The sequence below is a fragment of the Nomascus leucogenys genome, chromosome 9 (genome assembly GCF_006542625.1).
Source record: "Nomascus leucogenys isolate Asia chromosome 9, Asia_NLE_v1, whole genome shotgun sequence".
NCBI classification, from domain to species: domain Eukaryota; kingdom Metazoa; phylum Chordata; class Mammalia; order Primates; family Hylobatidae; genus Nomascus; species Nomascus leucogenys.
The window spans coordinates 90,148,395-90,170,146 of NC_044389.1; the positions used below are offsets into that span (position 1 = coordinate 90,148,395).

The 21,752-nt window shown below is 36.4% G+C and overlaps 1 protein-coding gene, 1 long non-coding RNA gene and 1 other non-coding gene across 3 annotated transcripts in view; 1 reads left to right on the forward strand and 2 right to left on the reverse strand.

The window, feature by feature from the left end:
• Window positions 1-21,752, forward strand: part of SGMS2 (sphingomyelin synthase 2) — a 52,999-nt gene that overhangs the window by 4,796 nt on the left and 26,451 nt on the right. The window lies entirely within an intron of this gene.
• LOC115836721 overlaps window positions 208-21,752 on the reverse strand; it is a 65,078-nt gene continuing 43,533 nt past the window's right edge. Inside the window, exons 4-7 of the long non-coding RNA XR_004031746.1 lie at window positions 11,462-11,570; window positions 10,818-10,930; window positions 3,653-4,383; window positions 208-1,161 (exon numbers count right to left, since the gene is read on the reverse strand). This is a non-coding gene — a long non-coding RNA (uncharacterized LOC115836721). The remainder of the gene's footprint in view (window positions 1,162-3,652; window positions 4,384-10,817; window positions 10,931-11,461; window positions 11,571-21,752) is intronic.
• LOC115836773 lies at window positions 4,539-4,642 on the reverse strand. Its single transcript, XR_004031794.1, has one exon. It is a non-coding gene; the product is annotated as a U6 spliceosomal RNA (small nuclear RNA).

Consider the following 21,752-nt stretch of genomic DNA (forward strand, 5'->3'; position numbering starts at 1 on the left):
TAACTTCATACCTCAGATAGGGGTGGTAATGGTGACCACCCTATACAGTAGTTGTGAGTATTAATGTTAGTATTCGGGGAACACTAGAACTAGCATCTGTCATAAACTCTGGGAAAGCATTAGCTTGCTCGCCATGCTGTAGACAGCTCCTTGAGAGGTGGGGGCTGAATTGTGAAGGAATGAAGAAAAAGAGAAGTGAGGTCTTTTCCAAGGATGTATTTATTCTTTTATGATTTGGAGGACTGCAATCATGGAAATTTTAACCATAAAATCATTTAAGAAAGCTCTTCAAGGTCTTTCAGCACTGCATACTTTGAGAATTATGTATCAAAAAATGACTTTAGGGTTATGCAGCGATCATGGAGCATTGCTTTAGGGCTTCCAGTGGATATGTAATGCTCTGAAGCTAGATATGGGTTTTTGCTTTACTGTTTTTTTCCTTCTGTTGTATCCCCTTTTTATATAAGATATAATAAAAATGCAATCACAAAAAGTAAACCACAGTAAGTCGGATGAAATGTTTGGGCTCTGTGACACATATGGAAACCATAATTATACAGACACATTAGTGACTTATTTAGGAAAAGAAAGGTACCTGAAGCTCTCTGGGAAAGGGTAAGATAATTCTGGTGTCTTTGAGTGTGTGGGCTGCCACATTCATTCAACTGCTATTCTAGGGCTGGGCTGCAGGTTTTTGGCTAGTGGCCAGGAACACCAACACAAACAGGACATGGACTCTGTCCTTGCAGCTCATAACCAGCAGAGGAGATGGCCCTGGGTTAAGCAGTGAGCTTTAAAACCCTGTGCTGGGCTGAAGAGATGTGTAGGAGCATAGCTATGGGGAGAAAGCCAATGGCATTCAATCTCGATCTGATCTTTAAGAGTTCTAATTTCTCTTGAATTTATTTTTGGAAGGGAAATCAGAATGTTAGAGAATTGTGTTGGGAATGTGTCACCACATGCCAGGCTGGTGGCTCTGCAGTTCCTGAGCAGTGTTTTGTAGTAGTGACTAAACCCTGCTCTGAGAAAGTGGCGACATTAAGAGATGCAACGGAGGGTAAAAGTAGTTGGAACCTTTCTTCCTGAACTTGCAGAGTCTCTCTCTCTGGTTCTGTCTTTGCTGACTGAGAGATGGTGGTGTTTCCCAAGGAAGTAGTTGGCCTGAAAGTCAAAAGGATGAAAAGGAATGGGGAGTGACTCTCAGAGTTGCCTCAAAAGCCAGTCATAATAGTTAATTTTGAATTAGGTAAAAACTCTGGTCAGTTGTACAACATAAGTACATGACGTTTTATTCAATAGCTATAAAGATTTCTTTTAAAATGTGTTTTTAATTGACAAAAATTATATATATTAAGGTGTATAACATGATATAATGATTTATTTATTGCCAAAATAATGGCCTAGTGACTTAAGGTTAACTTTTCAATCTCTATAAAAAGTAAAGGAGAAAGCCCGTTGAACTGCAAAATTTTCCAGCTTTCTTTGAAGTCACAATATATAAAGTGCTTCAATGAATTTAATGTTGAAGGTAGAATCCCTGTTTTATATGCAGTCTTATGCCTTGAATAACTTTCTATAAGTGTATGTTGGTGTGGGGAAAATGCATTTAAGTTTGGTTTATTTTATAAAGAGCCCAGAGGTTTTTCTATTTTATTACCATTTACATGAATTTAGATTCTCCATCTTTCATCAGGTATCTTTATGTTACTTGGTGGAAAACTATATTAACATTATTCATAAAATATTACTGAACAAACATAACATTTTCAAAAACAGCCATAAATAATGCCTCAAGTGATTCAAATAAGCTTTGATAGAATTCACGTTGTTTATATTTGTTTGTTCCAAAAAGCATTTGAGATAGGAACTTATAGTTTTAATTAACAAAGTTCTAAGACATAATCAGCTGCTTTCTCAAAGCTATCTGGCTTAGGAGTGTATGTCATGTATGATGTTAAAACTGGAATAGTCTGCAACCCAGAAAAAAATATACAATCTGGGATTGCTAATCTATTACGAGAGAGGTCTCATCTAGCTTAATACTGTAAATTGTCTACCTTTAAACATTAATGCTAATGGAATTTATAGTTTAACTTTAAATCAAAATATGCAATTTCAGATTACTTGGGATATTATTATATTTCAATTTTAGGTATTTTGGAAAAGGCCTTTTAAAGCACCAACTATTTATAAATACTAACCAGTTTATACTAATTGGTATTATATTATTTCCTAATTTTGAATCTGCATCTGTATAATGGTCAGTTAGCATTATAAAGCATAATACTTTTTTATATTCTTTCATGTTGGCCTCTGAGCTCACCCAATAACTTTTCCATTGTTTACCTTCTAATTAACCATCTCTTGTTCTAGGGAATATGACCTTTCAGCTACAACTTTATAAAATTATTTTCATTAGCTTTAATGCCTTATTTCTTCTCTAATAAACCTGAATCAGGGGCTCTTCATTAAGATCTTATTTAATTGGTTTCAGTCCTGATGGAAATCCCCCCCACCCCCATAGTCTCCTCTTGTTCCATTCAGATGCCTTAAGTAGTGACTAGAACCTAATGGGTGATTCTTCCATGAATTTATTTTCCTTTTCATGTGGCTTACTCTGACTGTGTGATTGCCACAAGAAATAAAAGTGTAAGATCAACTATAATATGCCAATGGCCAATCATTTAGCATAGCCCCTTATTTGAGAATGTGATAGGGGTAGGACAGAAGAAACTAAGGACCAAGGAGATTGCATTAATTCTCATCAAGTGGCAGAGTCAGGGTTGGAACCTGGATTTTAGGATTCTAAGATGTTACAATGTACATTTGACCTGTGTTTAATTTGCTTCTGAGATTAGCAAGGGCATGTTGTAGGGGCAATGGTTATTGAATAAACTTTTGTTATTTATTAATAGTATTCACATGGATGTGTTATCCACAAATTATCTACATCAAGCTAAATAAAAATACCAAGTTAAAAAAAAAAACTCTTGGCTGGGCATTGTGGCTCACACCTGTAATCCCAGCACTTTGGGAGGCCGAGGTAGGTGGATCACCTGAAGTCAGGAGTTGGAGACCAGCCTGGCTAACATGGCAAAACCCTGTCTCTACTAAAAACAGAAAAATTAGCCAGGCGTGGTGGTGTGCACCTGTAATCCTAGCTACTCAGGAGGCTGAGGCAGGAGAATCGCCTCTGACTAGGCGAGAGAATCACCTCTGACTGACTCTCCACCTGAGAGGCGGAGGTTGCAGTGAGCTGAGATTGCACCATTGCACTCCAGCCTGGGCGACAAGAGCGAAGCTCTGTCTCAAAAAAAAAAAAAAAAAAAAACCAAAAAAGTGTTTGGGAAATATTGATTTCTCATATGATGGGACCAATCTCATGGTGGTGTTCTGAGCACTAACTCATATGATGGTTAGTACATTCTTTATCAATCTTTATCAATAAATTACCTTACCCTACTTCTTTTCTTTCTGTGAGACATGAGATTTTTATTTACCTTTTTAAACTTTCTTTGGTGAGGTCACTAACATATCTTTTATTTCGTTTTATATAATGATATATTTTTAATATGGCCAAGAGTCTTAGAAATCTGTAAAGTAATGGTGTTACACTGAGAAAACTACAACCCAAGATTGCAAAATTACTGACCCAGGATTAATCATGACTTGTTTGTGGCCAAATTGAGAGAGAGATTCTGGTTTCTTGACTTCTGATCCAGGGCTTTGTCATGGCACTATCAGTTTTTAAACTTCTTTAGCCATAGAACCCAGATTTCAGATGAGATTTTGGGTAACCCCTCTAAAATAGAAGGAAAAGCAGAGCTCCTCAAGTTGAAAGGAGATGGAGGCCTGAAGACACATGCACATGGCCTCCCCAAGACTCTGTACTGTAACATACTGCTCTCCTCGACATAGTTCACAACACAGATGAAGGGTGTGCTCCTTCTCTCCTCCTCCAAATATGGTCTAGTTCTTTTCTGGAGCATTTCTGTCCCCTATATCTGAAATGAACGTAATTGGAAAGGTTGGAGGAGATACCGACCCAGCCTGGGAATTACATTTAATAAATGCAATGCCAGTCTTCCCAGTTGATTCTGGAACATTTTTCCTGTGTGTCAAGAGGAAGCAGCGGGGGAGATGTTGCTATGAGAATCCACTGATGTCTGATGTTGGTTCTTCTGACATAGCAGGGCTGTGCTATCCCATTTCTTTTTCTTTGCTGTAAGAATTCACCCTGAAGCTGTGTGCTCATTTGCGATGCTTTTTCCCAAAGAGGGGTAGAACAGCCTGCCGAGTCAGAACTACCAAAGTACCAAATGCTGGCTTCACTGCTTACTAGTTGGTGACCTTGGGCAATTCACTTAATATCTCTGTGCTTATCTGTAAAACATGGGTAATATTTAACCTCATAGAGTTGTGGGGATGATTAAATAAGATAACGAAGGCATTTAGAACTATGGCATTTGGGCAATAGTAAGTACTATATGAGTGTTAGCTATAGCTCTTATTCTTAAGTCTAGGCTATATAAATTTTTTTTTATATGGAACACTTCGCGAATTTGTGTATTACCCTTGTGCGGGGGCCATGCTAATCTCTGTATCATTCCAATTTTAGTATATGTGTTGCCGAATCGAGCACAGGCTGTATAAATTTAAATCATTAATAGGATACATAGTCAAAATTTTTAAACACTTGGAAAATATTCCAATCTAGTGTTGTTAAACTGAAATAAAAATATATTTTTGGCAGAGGAAATATAGCATAATAGTGATAAAGTCCAATTAGCTCTGCATGATCACAATGTTGATGAAATTGTTTAAAGTGTATATTTGTAAATACTTTTCCAAATAAAAGCTTAAAATAACAACAAAGCCACAATATAATAATCATTTGGGTTTGCAATATAAATTAGATTGTTAAAGGCTTGGAGAAATTTTCACTTTTGCTTAGTTTTGCATGATTTTATCGTAGGTAAGGAAAGCTACACAAAGTGGTCAACCAACATTTCCTAGAAAACTCTTTTTGACAGTTGATCTTCAAATTAAGGTTTCTGATTGCACTTCAGTAAAAACCTCTGCAAAGAAAGTGTGTATTTAGGCCGTTATCTGTTGAAGAGCAATAATGCCCTTGATGAGTGCATTCTTATTCTTAAAGTTGCTGCCCGCCGGGTGCGGTGGCTCTCGCCTGTAATCCCAGCAGTTTGGGAGGCCTAGGCAGGTGGATCACCTGAGGTCAGGAGTTTGAGACCAGCCTGGCCAATATGGTGAAACCTTGTCTCTACCAAAAATACAAAAATTAGCTTGGCGTTGTGGTGGGCGCCTGTAATCCTAGCTACTCGGTAGGCTGAGGCACAAGAATTGCTTGAACCCAGGAGGAGGAGTTTGCAGTGAGCCGAGATTGTGCCGCTGCACTCCAGCCTGGGCGACAGAGTGAGACTTTGTCTCAAAAAAAAAAAAAAAAGTTGCTGCCATTTTCAGAATAAAATGAAGCCTTTTTCTGCTCCTGTAACCATAGGATTCTGGAGCCCTATTTGAGAGTTAGGATTTTCTTTTTCCACTATCTCTTTTGTACCTGCCTTTAGCACATCTGGATGTTTTTCACATTTGAAAGCTTTATGATTATTGAATATTATGTTCAAGTAATTTTGTGCATTTTCTTACTATTGACAGCCTTTGAACAAGTCTGATTTGTACTTACAAAACACCATTTTTAAGAGATTTGTGTAATTGTGCATGAATATGGGTCAAAAGGTAGAAGTAAAGAATAGTAGCCATACCATGAACATGTTGGGCACAAAGCACCCAAGAGAGGAAGGTTGGTTTCTTAAGAAGCAGAAAGTTATACATTAGTGTTTCTTTTTAAAGGGGAATTTAGGGGAGAGGGGACACTGGGTTTTGTAACCCAACTGGGTAGTGAGTGCTGTATTTGAAAGCTCATTTCTAGGTCCAGTAGCACATACCAGGGAGTTGTAGCAGGAAAGGTTTGTTGGAGGATGTGACATCTGCTGAGACCTGAAGCACGAGAGCCAAGTGTGTAAGCAAGTGGATGGGATTGGGAAGTTTAGGCTGCTAAAAAAATTTTACATAAAGCTTGATAAGAGGGGATATTGCATGTGAAATGAACAGAAATTCAGTAAATATGGTGGAAGCACAGGATTTAGGGGATGGAAAAAAAAACTAGTTTCAAAAATTGAGGCTAGAAGTGAAGGTAGGGGCTAGATTATGAAAAGCCTTGTAAGCAATGCTAAGAAACAATAGATGTCAGAAGGACATGCCACCATCTAAAAAGCAGTCTTGAGAATAAGTAATTGGATAAAGGTGACCTGACTAGGTATTTGTTTTTTTAAGTAAATTGTGTTAACTTTGTTAGGTGTAAAAATGGCATTAGGGTCATGTTGGGGAAAAAAGAATCTCTATCTTACGGATGAAATTACATGGTCTTTGAGACTGCTTCCAAAATACAGAGTAGAGGACAGATTTAAAAAAAAAAAAAGATTTCCTGTGGTAATTGTTATAGCTAATGGGGTTCACTGTAGTATTTTCTACTTTCATTATGTTTGAGATTTTCTATTATAAATTTTTTCTTAAGTCAAAATAAGCAATGGACTTTTGGGTCATAGGGAGCCATTTAAAATCTTTAACGAGGTCAGTAAAGCAGGAAATAGATTAGGAACAAAACCAGAGAGGAAGGGAGTGCTGCATTAAATACCATGATTGTGGAGCTGTCAGTTTTTCCTTGTGTAGGAATGTCCATGATTTTTTATCTTCTTGGTGAGCTGCTCTCTATTATCTATTTTCTCTTAATACTTTTACCTTGTACTCTAGTTGTAAAAGTACTAGTGATGCCTGCTATTCCTAATACTATATCAGCCTTTTATTTACAAAATAATCTTGTATGTGTCTTTTTGGTGGATGGATTGGATCCATTTAAAAATTGTTGTGGCTGTTGATTTGTTTGGACTTATGTCTGTCATCTGTAAGTAAGAGATGTCTGTGAAAAGAGAGCAGAGGTAAATAGATGGGAGATTAAAATGGACAGGATTTGTAGTGATTTTCAGGTGAGCAGGGGAGGGAGTTTGAAGTTGGGTAAAGGCTAACATTTATTTACTCCGAGTAGCTGATTGGATGGTGGTACCGTTTACTTATGCAGCCAGAAAACACATGAAGAAATGCTCATCATCACTGGCCATCAGAGAAATGCAAATCAAAACCACAGTGAGATACCATCTCACACCAGTTAGAATGGCCATCATTAAAAAATCAGGAAACAACAGGTGCTGGAGAGGATGTGGAGAAATAGGAACACTTTTACACTGTTGGTGGGACTGTAAACTAGTTCAACCATTGTGGAAGTCAGTGTGGCGATTCCTCAGGGATCTAGAACTAGAAATACCATTTGACCCAGCCATCCCATTACTGGGTATATACCCAAAGGACTATAAATCATGCTGCTATAAAGACACATGCACACGTATGTTTATTGCGGCACTATTCACAATAGCAAAGAGTTGGAACCAACCCAAATGTCCAACAACGATAGACTGGATTAAGAAAATGTGGCACATATACACCATGGAATACTATGCAGCCATAAAAAATGATGAGTTCGTGTCCTTTGTAGGGACATGGATGAAACTGGAAAACATCATTCTCAGTAAACTATCGCAAGGACAAAAAACCAAACACCGCATGTTCTCACTCATAGGTGGGAATTGAACAATGAGAACTCATGGACACAGGAAGGGGAACATCACACTCCGGGGACTGTTGTGGGGTGGGGGGAGGGGGGAGGGACAGCATTAGGAGATACACCTAATGCTAAATGACGAGTTAATGGGTGCAGGAAATCAACATGGCACATGGATACATATGTAACAAACCTGCACATTGTGCACATGTACCCTAAAACCCTAAAGTATAATAAAAAAAAAAAAAAAAAAAAAAAAAAAAGAAATGGAAGAGGAGGTGTGTGAGTGGAAGGAAATGGCAAGTGTGTTTTGGTACATGAGTTGTAAGCATCTGCTTTTTCTTTGTTCTTAGAGCTATGAACTCTCAGCTGGAATTCATTCTTTTCCTTTAAAGATACCCGCCATTAACCCATGATCACTTTTGCCAATTTTAAGATTGCCTCTAAAGTATAAATGCACATTAACCAGAATGTCATTTTTGGTTACGTTTGGTTTGGTATAAGCTTTGGAAATGGGCTCCCAATGTCCTATGCTTATTGATGCAGATTATGCTGTAAGAGATAATTTTAGAAACAATAAAAACAAAAACTCATTTTCTAGGCTGCTTCTTTGTTTCATGGGAAGCAAAGAAGTGTAATTCTTTGATATTTTTAAATATAAATTTTTAATAGCATGTTTATATTTTAAAAAGCAATTTAAAGTGATTATTTATAGGCAAGCACTTTTATTTATATAGTCATCAATGGCAATTAGATTTAATGGAAATAAGATTAAGTATAAAATTACATCTTTTAGCTTCCTAATGCTAATTGAACATTGAGTTTGTAATGTTTCCTGACTACCTCTTGGCATTATGTTCAGGTTTAGAGACAGCGATTTTAATCATCCTGTGTTTTTCTAAGCCCATTTCACCCTTTAGAAAACAGTTTTGATCATAGTTCACTCCCATGGATAGACCAGTGCCAAACCAAATAGGATAACTACTTGGCTGATTTTCTATTCACTGCTGATAGGCGGAGCTTGGCATTTTAAAAGGCCGTTAACAGAGAGAGAGAGACTATTTTACTTATTTCTGATTTTATTTTCAGTTTTTATCTATATACCCTAGATGTTTTAAAAATTCCTGTTATGTATAACCAGTCTTTTTCACATTTTATTTCTGTCATTTGAATTTACTTTTTACTTTTACATCTACCTGGCATATGGTTTCACTAAACTTCAAATGTTATTTCAGGCTGTTTTCTAATTTGTAAAAGTTTTTATCTCTCATTGTTCTTTTTAAGTGACTTCTGCTTGGGAAGAGGGGAAAAAGCAGTTACTGAATCAAAAATGCCTTGAGGACGGGAGCCAGCTTTCTCTTCTGCCACCTTCCTTAGCACTTAAGACCCAATTCTGCACAGAACAGGAGGACATAAATAATTCTGTCTTTGTTGGCTCTCTGTTTACTTTACCTTCTGGGCTATCAGCAATAGTATTAACAATTGCTACATATTTAACCGGCAAGTACTGGTATCTTGAGTTTGGTCACTGTTTTTCATTCTACCCAGGGTACAGTTTTAAAAGTTTTCTATACGTATAGTTTCTATCCCATTTACTCAAGATAAAATTTAAAAATGTCTGCATTGAAGGTCAAATTCTGAATTCTTGTTTGATAGCTTTAACTTTTATGTCTCCACATAATGCTTTTGTTTTTATTCTTCCTCTGCTTATAATATTGCATCTTTAGCCTTTTTTAAAAAGCCTAATATGCGTTAAACACTTATTTTAAAAAACAGCACTGGGATGATCAATTAAATAAAAGTCCATCGTGACCAGTGTAATTAGAGTACTATACACATGCTATTTTGATCTATTATAGATAGAAAAGAACTCAAAGGCAAAAATCCATAATTGAGTAAGTATGGGAGCATCTTCAGAGGAATCTTATTTTTTTTAAAAAAAAAGTTATATTAGTACAGGTTTCTAGAGGGCATTTACTGTAATTGGATCTCAGTAGGTTGGAACATAGATGTTCCTGATGTTCTTTTGACTTGATGGTGCACTGATTTTTCTTTCTGACAATGGTTGTTCATTTAAAATTTTAAATCGAGTGTTATCTCATAAGCCTGGTGAGCCTAATTTGAATAGCCACCCTGTTACTTTAACGTCCCATCCTGCTTTGTCTTCGTAGCACTTTTAATCTTTCATTATTATTGTCTTACATTAGCAGAATTCAAGCTCCATGAGGGAAGTGACTTTTTAAAAAAATTGTTATATCCCTAGAACAGTGACTAGTACATAGTTGGCACTCACTAAATATTATTGAGTGAATAATTATCTTAGCCAAGCATAGTATTGTGCACCTGTAGTACCACCTACTCAGGAGGCTAAGGCAGGAGGATTGCTTGAGCCCAGGAGTTAGAGGCTGCAGTAAGCTATGATTGTGCCACTGCACTCCAGCCTTGGTGACAGAGTGAGACTCCTTCTCTTAAAAAAACAATACGAAGAACAACCTTTGTCTTTTTAGGCAGTAAAATTAAAACATGCTGCTTATTTATTTTTTCAATGCAAAAAAAGATAAAAAGTGAAATAAACGTTCCATGTAGTATCACCCTTCCAGTAACCATGTAATTTATATAACACAATTTTCTTTATATAATATACATTTATTTATAATGTAACTAGTCCCATTTTGATGGACAGTGTGGTTCTGGTTTTTCAGTCTTACAGATCCAGAATCACTTATCCACAATTTCAAAATCTGAACAGTAGTAGAATTACTATGTCAAAAGATAAAACCATTTCTAAAGCTCATCATATATTTACAAAGAGATTCTCAAAAGAATGGTACCAATTTATGATTCTACCAGCAGTTCACTGCAGTTTTTATGCTCCTTTCTGATTACAGCTTAAATTACATTTTAATGGGATTTGTTTCAAAATAACTTTCCAGTGTTCCTTATCCATGAATTAGAATAGGGTAGAAGCTTGTGTGCTAATTTGTCAATGAGACATTCTGTAGGAAGTTCTTATTATTGGTAATTGGGAAATATTTAGTCACGGGAACTCTTTCGCCTACGATTTGTCAGAGAAGGTATAGGGGAAATCAGCTTCAAATAGGAAGTAAAGAAATGAGTTCTGGCTCACCTCAGATTTATCTTCTACTTCTGTTTCTCTACTCACTGCGTAAGTAGATATCAGCAAAAGTTCTTCTCTGTTACCCATGTTTTCTCGGGGTTTAGATTTCTGAAATCACTTGCCTTCATATACGTACGAGGGATATGAAAAGAATGTGAAAATGAAAAACTGACTTAATGTGCAAAGAAAGATGAGCATCAAGGCCCCAAATGAAAGCCTTGATTATATAAATAAAATTATATTTTATATATTATTAATCTAAAATTTATTATATACTTATGCTGTGTTTATTTACATACAATAATGAACTGTTCCTGTTAGAGTATCTGACTTTTTCACGTGGTAAATTAGTTTTAATTGTGGTTCTGTATATGATTTACTATTGCCACAGTAGAAATATTTCAGTTCAGTCTGTAGAATTTTAGTATCATGTTGCTGTGTAAGAGCACCTGCCCACAGTTCCCACCACAATTTGGATTTTCATCCAAATACTCAGGATTTTAATGGCAAGGATTGATCCCCCTGTAAGTTTTACTTTTACAGAACATGTCTTACTTTGGGCTCCTAAGAACTATTCGAGTGCAGCTCCAGTGTCTACCTTCACTTTTCCACATTTTTATTTTCTTTTAAGGCTTTATTGCAGAAACTCTTACTCTTGTTCAGCTATTCCTTTTCCTTTCCAAACTCATTTCTCTCTTCTGATCACCTTCTGAAGGGACAGCTTGGATACGTTGGAACTAAATTTCTTGTTTTATAATATATCTAAAAGAAATACAAAATAAGAGCTGTATACCGTGTTCTAGGTTTTTGCAAAAGAAAAACAGGCAGTTCACTAGGGATCACAGCATAATTAATGGTGTACAAATAGACACTCCACAATCATTATTGTGCCAACAGCCACCAAAGCTTTGTGATGGAATGTTCAAGCTATGTACAGGGGGCATTACTTTAGTAGAGTAGGCAACAAAAGACACATTTGTTTATTAGAAACTTTGCTTTGCAACTTTGTGAACCAGCACAGTTGATCGCAAATGGAAATAAAAGTCTTGAGTGAGCTGTTCTGCCTGTTTTAAGAGAGAAATGCATCATTCCCTGAAGGTTACTGGATTAGTTTACTTGCTCTAGAGCTAGCAACATAGGGATTTAGTTCTAAAGAACCTTATTTTTCCCCAGGAGACTATGTCTGTTCGTAGCCATTCTGAATATCCATATACTAAGCCATTAATATTATCTCAAACAGTACTTAAGTGCTATGATAAATAAACCAAATTTATTTCCAAGTGATTTTTTTAAGTATACAAACTTTCTAGGGAACATTTTGGAAATTTACATTTTATGGCAGTTTCTTCATTTCCTTGATTTATTAGAATAAATGAAAATTCAATAGATATTGTATATTTTAAGTATCAATATCATTGTCACTTACATTCCTTAAAATTGTTTAAATGGTATTCTGTTAGATTCATGATTTTAATCTTTTAGGTAAATTTCATGTCTTAGGTTATTCTCTTTGTGTCTCTACCTCACGTCTTCAGTGAAGGGTTGGGTTTAGATATCTGGGTCCCTCTTCCTAGAGCCAAATTTGAAGAACATAAATCATCATTATTAGGTTATTTGCAGAAACCAATCTCTGAAGCCTATGATTGGCAGCACTGGTCAAATAAGTGCTTTTGAGAGACAATTATTTATTTAAAAGCAACATAACAGTTTAAGTTCTAGGAGAACCGACAGCCTATTACAACAACCTTAATAGCTTTAGAGAAGGTATACCTTTTTATAGTTTCATACCACTTGAAAGCAGTGGCTTATTTAGTCACTCACGCAAAAGCAACTCTGGAAAAACAGTCCTGCATAAATCGTTCTGTTGTAAAGACACATGCACATGTCTGTTCATTGCAGCCCTATTCACAATAGCAAAGACACAGGATAACCTAAATGGCCATTGATGATAGACTGGATAAAGAAAATGTGGTACATATATACCATGGAATACTATGCAGCCATAAAAAAGAATGAGATAATATTCTGTGCAGGGACATGGATGGAGTTGGAGGCCATTATCCTTAGCAAACTAATGCAGGAACAGAAAAACAAATACCATGTGTTCTTACTTATAAGTGGAAGCTAAATATTGAGAACACATGGACACATAGAGGGAAACAAAATACACTGCTGCCCACCTACCGAAGGGTGGAGGGTGGGAGGAGGGAGAGCATCAGGAAGAATAGCTGATGGATGCTGGGCTTAATACCTGGGTAATGAAATAATCTGTACAACAAAACCCCATGACACATATTTACCTGTGTAACAAGCCTGCATCTGTACCCCTGAACTTAAAAGTTAACAAAGAAAAGAAAAACAGCCTTGTATTTTTAAATGGAAGCGGAAAATAGTATAGACTGTATATGAATGGTCTACATTGTTTATTACTTTATTTGTGGAACATTTTTGTGGTTGGCATAAGAAAATGAAAAATGGAGGATTTACAGTCCTTTCTGGGTCTTCTGTGTTGTCTCCCTTTCTCTATTTTTTCCTTTCCTTTTAATGAAGACCCTGCTCTACCTTGAAGAACCCAGGTGGTCTGAAGCATAGGACTTCAGGACACTAGGAGCTTTCTAGCCCTCATGCTCCCCACTCCACAATGCCCTATACTAAGGCCTGGTAAATTGCAGCAAGTGATGGAACTAAACTGTTCAAAGTACAGATTCTAGAACCAACCTTCTCCTTAATAATTTTTCAGTGCCCAATTCCTGCTTCTAGGAAACGTGCCCCTAAACCTCTCAGGCTGTATTAAGCTATTTCTTGAACTCATTTTGTTAGCACAGAGCACAAAGCACAAATGTAATAACCAGTAACCCATTATATTTTAAATAAATATCAATGTCTAATTCTAGACGTTAGACTCCTACAAGGAAATGATACTGAAGTGTATCTAGGTGCCATTTCTGCAGCAGCACAGGGAGTGAGTAAACTTCCTGGTCTTAGGCATGTGCCATCCGCTATACCCACCAAATATTCTAGCCACAGCACCTGGTTAATGTTTCTCCTCAAGTCTCTGCCTTTACCTCCATGCAGAGCAAGATTATCTAACTCATTTCTATAGGTTTTTGCTTGAAGGTAACTTTGCTTAAATCTCAAAACAGAGTGGTAGTCTCTCTTCCATTGCACTAGTAAAGACCAAGCAATGTTTCAAGAAGTCATTTTTAAATACCCGTTTCAGTGGCCTATTTTTATTATGCTTTGCAACATTTTTTTGAAACAGTATGAAATATATACACTGGTCTCCATGTTGTAGAGGGAGCAATCAATATGTGGGTTTCTAAAATAATCTGAAGGTCACAGAATACAAGAGCTGTATTAAAATAGAGGGTTATAAAGTTATTTTAAGAGAACTATTCTTTTTTTTCATTTCACTTTTTATCCTGATTTTTCTGCAACAAGATTATGTTTCCAAATCTAGGAAATTTTTCGTGGTTGACAAGGAAATATACTGTTGACTTTGATTATGATCTATTTACTTAGAAGGAGATCTCTAGTTTCATTTAGAGAGTGTTATGTGGTTTGGGGAATATAATGTTAAACTACTAGACTCAGGTTTTGCTTTTCTTTCTTCCCTGGACTAGCCATTATTCTTAGGAGAAAATATTAACTCCAATATAAGTCATAAATATCTTATTTTAAAACTATTAAATGGGACTGGGTGTGGTGGCTCACAGCCGTAATCCCAGCATTTTAGGAGGCTGAGGTGGAAGAATCACTTGAGGCTAGGAGTATGAGACCAGCCTGGGGAAGATAGCAAGACCCATATTTCTACAAAAAAAATTATTTAAAAAATTAGCTGGCATGGTGGTGTGCACCTGCAGTCCTAGCTACTCAGGATGCTGTGGCAGGAAGATTCCTTGAGCCTAGGAGTTTACTGCAGCCTGGATGTCAGAAAGATATCCTGTCTAAACAAAACAAAACAAAAATGACTAAATGGGATGGTTTTTAAGGTTTTCAACACCTCTCACTTCAATAGGTAATCTATGCAGCCTCCTATTACAGAGTAAATTAAACCCTGAGGTATTAAAACCTAAGAGAATCAGTTTCTAGGTATATAAATCTTCGGGATATATAAGGAAAGCTAGGAATGTAGAAGCAGATAATTATCACTGTTGTTCAGTTAGGCAGTTATATTTAACCTTACTGATAAAGCCCCCAGGGTGTTTGGCCTAAACAAGTGCTGGCTGCTTTTGTTTGACCATTAAACATGGAACAGGTAATGCAAGTTGTATGAAATGTTTCTAGTGACCACGTGTCTATCTTGTACGAGATGATTCTAGTGACCACATATCTATCCTGTAAAGTTTTTTTGTGAATTAGTAAAATGATAGTTTAGGTTATTGAAAGTGCGAATGTCTGTTTATATTATACGGACTTCCTTTGTTCATCTGCTAAAGTAGATAAGCATTTTAACACAAAGCTAAGCCTTCAACCCAACTTATTCTCTGAGGCCATGGGTATGTCATACTTCACTAGCAATAAGTCCAAAAACGGATGGAAAGTAGAAAATTTCCACCTCACTCTTTCTTTCTTTCTTTTTCTTCTTTTCTTTTTTTTTTTTTTTTTTTTGAGATGGAGTCTCACTCTGTCACCCAGGCTGGAGTGCAGTGTTGCAATCCCGGCTCACTGCAACCTCCACCTCCCAGGTTTAAGTGATTCTCCCGCCTCAGCCTCCCGAGTAGCTGGGACTACAGGTGCGCACCACCATGCCTGGCTAACTTTTGTATTTTTAATAGAGATGGGGTTTCACCATGTTGGCCAGGATGATCTCGATATCCTGACCTCATGATCCACCCACCTTGGCTTCCCAAAGTGCTGGGATTACAGGCGTGAGCCACTGTGCCCGGCCTCAGCCTTGCTCTTTCTACTAAACACCGAAAACATCTAGGTCAAGAAGGAAGACACTATTTGGGGAGTTCCGTCTTCCTTACCCTACAGAAACTCTAGATGTGTCAGAAATGGAGCTGGGGAAAGGGGGTTGGGAGCAAGCATAAACCATCATTTGGGAAAAGCTCAAATGCATGATATGCTCCCCACTCTCACACCTTAACTTTGAGAACCTCTCATCTAGGGTATATTTGAATGGAAATGTGAAGAATTATTTTAAATATCCCCTAGTCTTTGACCTTGTTTTACAGTCTTCTTCTATCTTCAGGGTTTGGGTAGCCCTATCTATCTTTCCATTAACATACCTACCTATCTAGTTAATCTACCTACCTACCTATTTATCTATTCTCTCCTTTATTTTTTCATTTGTCCATTCATTCACCTTACTGCATTTTCCATATTGTACCATGGATTATTAAAGCGACTTCCCATGTGACTCCATCTTCTTTTAAGATTCTCCTTCTGGAGAGCTTTAGCTTCACAATCTCAGGGCTGCAATTTCTCTTTCCAAAATATGCTCAGAATCAGATTTAATCATCAAAATTTCCAGTCACCAACAGAAAGCCTCACAACTAGGAAATGTCTTAAAAAAGAAGCCAAACTTTAAAATATCCTGTGGAACTTCCAATTGTATTGAAGGTACTTTATTATATCAACGTCATTAAGGCAGAAACAGTTGATACAGGTGAGCAGTCTTCCACTATCTTTGTGTGCTACCCTGTGGACTGCAGATCATCCCTGCTTGTGAGATGCTCTCAGTTCTACAGTTTATTGTTTTCAAATTTGTACAGCTAATATTTGCTGTGAGTAAGTACTGTATTCATTTCAACAAGTATTAAATGGTCTACCTGGCCATTTTTTTTAATGAGAAATAGACCGATTTTCCCCCTTTTAATCTAACAGTAAATTTTGATGAATTTTGATAGAAAATCCATCTTCTTTGTCATTTCATGTTGTTTAGTTACAAGTTTATTTTTGGAGCACAGTTTACACAAATTTCGTTAAACAGTTTGCTTTTCATTAGATAGTTCTTAATCTTGTCTGTAGAAAATTTAGAAATGTGTGTTATTTCAGAGTCACTGCAAAAGTAGTGCTCAGCTGGTAAGTACAACACCTTAAAGGGATAAGTGAGTCCAGAAGTTAATAAGAGAGTGTGGGATGTTCCTTGGTTTTCTAGTACTTTAGAAATAATTTATCTTGATGGGCTATTTTTTTTTTTTCGAGACCGAGTCTCACTCTGTTGCCCAGGCTGGAGTGCAGTGGCACCATCTCATCTCACTGCAACCTCTGCCTCCCAGGTTCAAGTGATTCTCGTGCCTCAGCCTCCTGAGTACCTGGGATTACAGGCACACCCCACCATGCCTGACTAATTTTTATATTTTTAGGAGAGACAGGGTTTTGTCATGTTGCCCAGGCTGGTCTCGAACTCCTGGGCTCAAGTGATCCACCTGCCTCAGCTTCCCAAAGTGCTGGGATTATAGGCATGACCCACTGCACCTGGGGGGCTACACCTTTTTTAACAGCTTAATTGAGCAATAACTCAATATATAAAATTAAATTGTTTTAAGGGTAAAATGAAATGATTTTTAATAAACTTACAGAATGATGCAACCATCATTACTAATTTTAGAACATTTCTGTAACCCAAAAAGAAACTTCCAGCCCACTTGCAGTCACTGCCATTCACACCTGCATTCTCAGATAACCACTAATTACTTTCTATCTCTGTTTGTTAGACCTTTCTCTTCTTATAAAAACTGGATATAGAACCAAAGTAGTCCAATCTGCCTTAATGTGGGATGGAAAATAAGTACCAGAAATCAAAATATCTGCCCTCTACCCAAGCATATCTCCCCTGAAGTTCAGAAGTACAGCTACTAGTAGCTAATTTTTCAATTATATCTTTTACCTGAATTTTTTTTTTTTTTACCAAGCCATTCTCAGAAGAAAGTGTCATCAAGATACCATCAAGCTTTCCCATTTCCCAAATTAAAAATCCTATTGTACTAAAAAAGATGTAGGACTTAGTGGCAATATAAAAACTTGTAATGATCTGACAAGGACTCTTTTCAATGTTACTTTTGTTGGGAAAGTATTTCAGAAATACATGATAACTTTTTGGTAAGCAGTGGATCTTCTGTCAGTTTTCAAGAACTTGTTAGTAAAAATACTTAACAAATTTTGTGGGTGCTTCTGAAATAGAATCCCATCACTCACAAAGCACCCTCACATCCATAAGCATATTGGTACCTCCCCATTTTGGTTGGAAAGAATTTTACAAACAAGTTAGTCTCGAACACTGTTAATAAAAAAAAAGCTGGCCGGGTGCAATGGCTCACACCTGTAATCGCAGCACTTTAGGAGGCTGAGATGGGTGGATTACTTGAGGCCAGAGGTTCGAGACCAACCTGGCCAAGAAGGCAAAACCCCATCTCTACTAAAAATACAAAAATTAGCTGGGCATGATGGCATGCCTGTAATCCCAGCTACACGAGAGGCTGAGGCATGAAGATCGCTTGAACCTGGGAGGCTGAGATTACAGTGAGCCAAGATCGTGCCACTGCACTCCAGCCCAGGTGACACAGCGAGACTGTCTCAAAAAAAAAAAAAAAAAAAAAAAAAGGAAAAAAGAAAAAGGTAAGATGTCTTGGTATTTAGGAAAAACTTTATGGGCATGAGATTTCTTAGCTAAACTGGATGCTGTTAACATAAAATTATATACCCACCTGTATTACAGATTTAATATGGTAGCTTATTAGTAACGTTAATTAAATGGCAGATATGGGTGATAGGGAAATTTTTAACAGGCTCCTTTTCTTTCTTCCCCACAATAGCAGTGAATTATAAGTTAAATTTTTTTCTAAGTTTATATTGATTTTTACAAAATTATAAAGACTGAAGAATTGCCCGTATTGCAATCTAGAAAACCTCAGCACCATGCAATATACCAGATAACAAACCTGTACCCCCAATCTAAAATAAATGTTGAAATTTAAGAAATGAAAAGTTCATAATTGATTGTCTCTTAATCTTTTTCACTGATGCTATTGTTGACCTATTCATATGGAATGGTACTAGAGGCAGTGGTATATCATTTAGGAACAGAGGCTCCTGAGGTCAGATTCCTGGTTAAATCTAGGCTCTGCTACTTCCTCTCTGACCTTGGGCAATGTACATCACCTCAATTTCTTTTTTTTTTATTTTTATGGGTACAAAGTAGGTATACATATTTATGGGGTACATGAGAAATTCTGATACAGGCATACAGTGTGTAATAATCAAATCAGGGTAAATGGGGTATCCATCACCTCAAGCATTCATCACTTATTTCTGTTATAAACATTTCAGTTATAATTTTAATTATTTTTAAATGTACAATAAATTATTGTTGACTGTAGTCACCCTGTTCTATCAAATACCAGAACTTACTCATTCTATCTAACTATATTTTTTTACCCATTAACCATCTCCACTTCACCTGCTGTGCCACCCACCACTACTCTTCCCAGCATCTGGTAACCATCTTTCTACCTCTATCACCATAAGTTCAATTGTTTTAATTTTTAGCTCGCACAAATGAGTGGGAACACATGAAGTTTGTCTTTCTGTGCCTGGCTTATTTCAATTAACGTAATGTCTTCCAGTTCCATCCATGTTGTTGCAAATGATGAGATCTTATTCTTTTTTATGGCTGAATAGTTCTCCATTGTGTATATGTACTATATTTTCTTCATCCATCAGTAGACACTTATGTCACTTCCAAATCTTGCCTATTGTGAATAATGTTGCAATAAACATGGGAGTGCAGATATCTCTTTGATATGCTCATTTTCTTTCTTTTGGATATATTCCCAGCAGTGGGATAGCTGGATCATATGGTAGTTCTATCTTTAGTTTTCTGAGGAACCTCCATACTGTTCTCCATAGTGGCTTTACTAACTAACATTCCCACCAACAGTGTACAAGGATTCCCCTATCCACATCCTCACCAGCATTCATTATTGCCTATCTTTTGGATAGAAGCCATTTCAACTGGGGTGAGATGATGTAGTTTTGATTTGTATTTCTGTGATGATCATTGATGTTAAGCACTTTTCATATAGCTGTTTGCCATTTGTCTTTTGAGAAATGTCTATTTGGAACTTTTGCTTATTTTTTTACTCAGACTGTTAGATTTTTTCCTGTGGTTTGAACTCCTTATATATTCTGGTTATTAATCACTTGTCAGGTGGATAGTTTGTAAATATTTTCTCCCATTCTGTGGGTTGTCCCTTCACTTTGATTGTTTCAATTTAAAAAAAAATCTGGCTAACAATATTTCCTAGGGTTGTTATAGTGATTAATTAGATAATACAGAAGCATAGTACCTGCCATGTAAGATTTGCTGAGAACTATTATGTTGTGAATATTTTATTCTACAAGTTGATTTTTTTAATGGCTTTATAGTGACAACAGTTTTCTTTTTTAAGGTCTAAGAAAGCTTGTGTCAAGAAATTCAGCAGATTGTTTCAACTGATACTCAATTCAATAAAATTCTGTTTCAAGACCTAGTTTTTCTTAAACCTTTAAGTTCAATGTATAAACATCTGTTATTCATTATTGCAGTTTATAAATGCAGGAACATGCTTTTTTTGATCAATGTTTTGCATCTATCTTGAACAGATTAAATTCTTTTAAATATTAAAACTATAATAAACTAGATAAAAATCTCTTAATTTTTAAATTATATTTACACATTTAATATATCTTAAACACTTCATATGCACCACAAGGCACACTTACAAATCTGGAACACGAAGCATTTCTACGCCCTTCTACTGGAACCCATGTCTATGCTCATAGCCTCTGCAGCTGCCGTCAATGAGCTTCAGATCTGAACTGCTATCCCTGCACCTTTTTCTGTAGCCATGAGTAGTGATCACATGGCCTTTTCCCATTTTTTTAAACTATAACCTTTGATATGAATTATTGAGATTCTACAGTTTCTATTAAGTTTGAAGTTTCTTCTTAATTTGATACTTCTTTTTTTATTTTTGAAATAGAGTCTTGCTCTGTAACCCAGGCTGGAGTGCAGTGGTGCAATCTCAGCTCACTGCAACCTCTGCCTCCCAGGTTGGAGGGATTCTTGTGCCTCAGCCTCCCAAGTAGCTGGGACTACAGGCGTGTGCCACCATGCCCAGCTAATTTTTTGTATTTTTAGTAGAGATAGGGTTTTGCCATGTTGGCCAGGCTGGTCTCAAACTACTGACCTCAGGTGATCTGCCTACCTCAGCACTGTTTTCTTCTTATATAGTATTTATATATCTGTCTTGCAGTTTTATAGTTCTATGGTATCACACATTATGTGTAATACTAAGGTAACCATAATTCATTTAGCTAACCCCATGTTCTTGGATATTAGATTATTTCCAATTTTCCCTTATATGTAACTATTGAAAATATGCTTGTAAAAATATGTTTTGTACATCTAATTCCCTTAAGATAAAGTCATAAAATAGGATAACTGAATAAAAATGCCATTCAAAGCCAATTTAAAAGCCTGTGTAAAAAATCATTATTCTTGCTGCACTGTCTACATATAATTAGGCCAAGTATATTAAAGCAAACCAGTCCTACCATGATTTGTCTTTAGTAAAAACTGGAAACTGGGAGAGAAGAATTATGTTTCAAAAACTATAGTACACTTGTTAGATTCTAGTCTTGCCTAATGTTTTTCAATTTTTAATATTTTCTACAGTTTGGACTGAATTCTGATTTTTCTTAGCTAGAAGTCTTCAAAATAATGTTTTCCATTTTTTTCTTTTTTCCCCATTTTTCCTAATTTGAAGTCACTGAAAACTAAGCTGTGCTTTCATGAAACCCTGTGAACTGAAGCTAGACAACTTAAACTTCAGAAGAAAATAACAACCTATTTACATTCATAAGCCACTTTCATACCTGTCTACTAATATATGGACTTCAGAGTAATGTGATCTATATTGATTTTCCAGGATTATTTTGTTTGTTGTTGTTTTT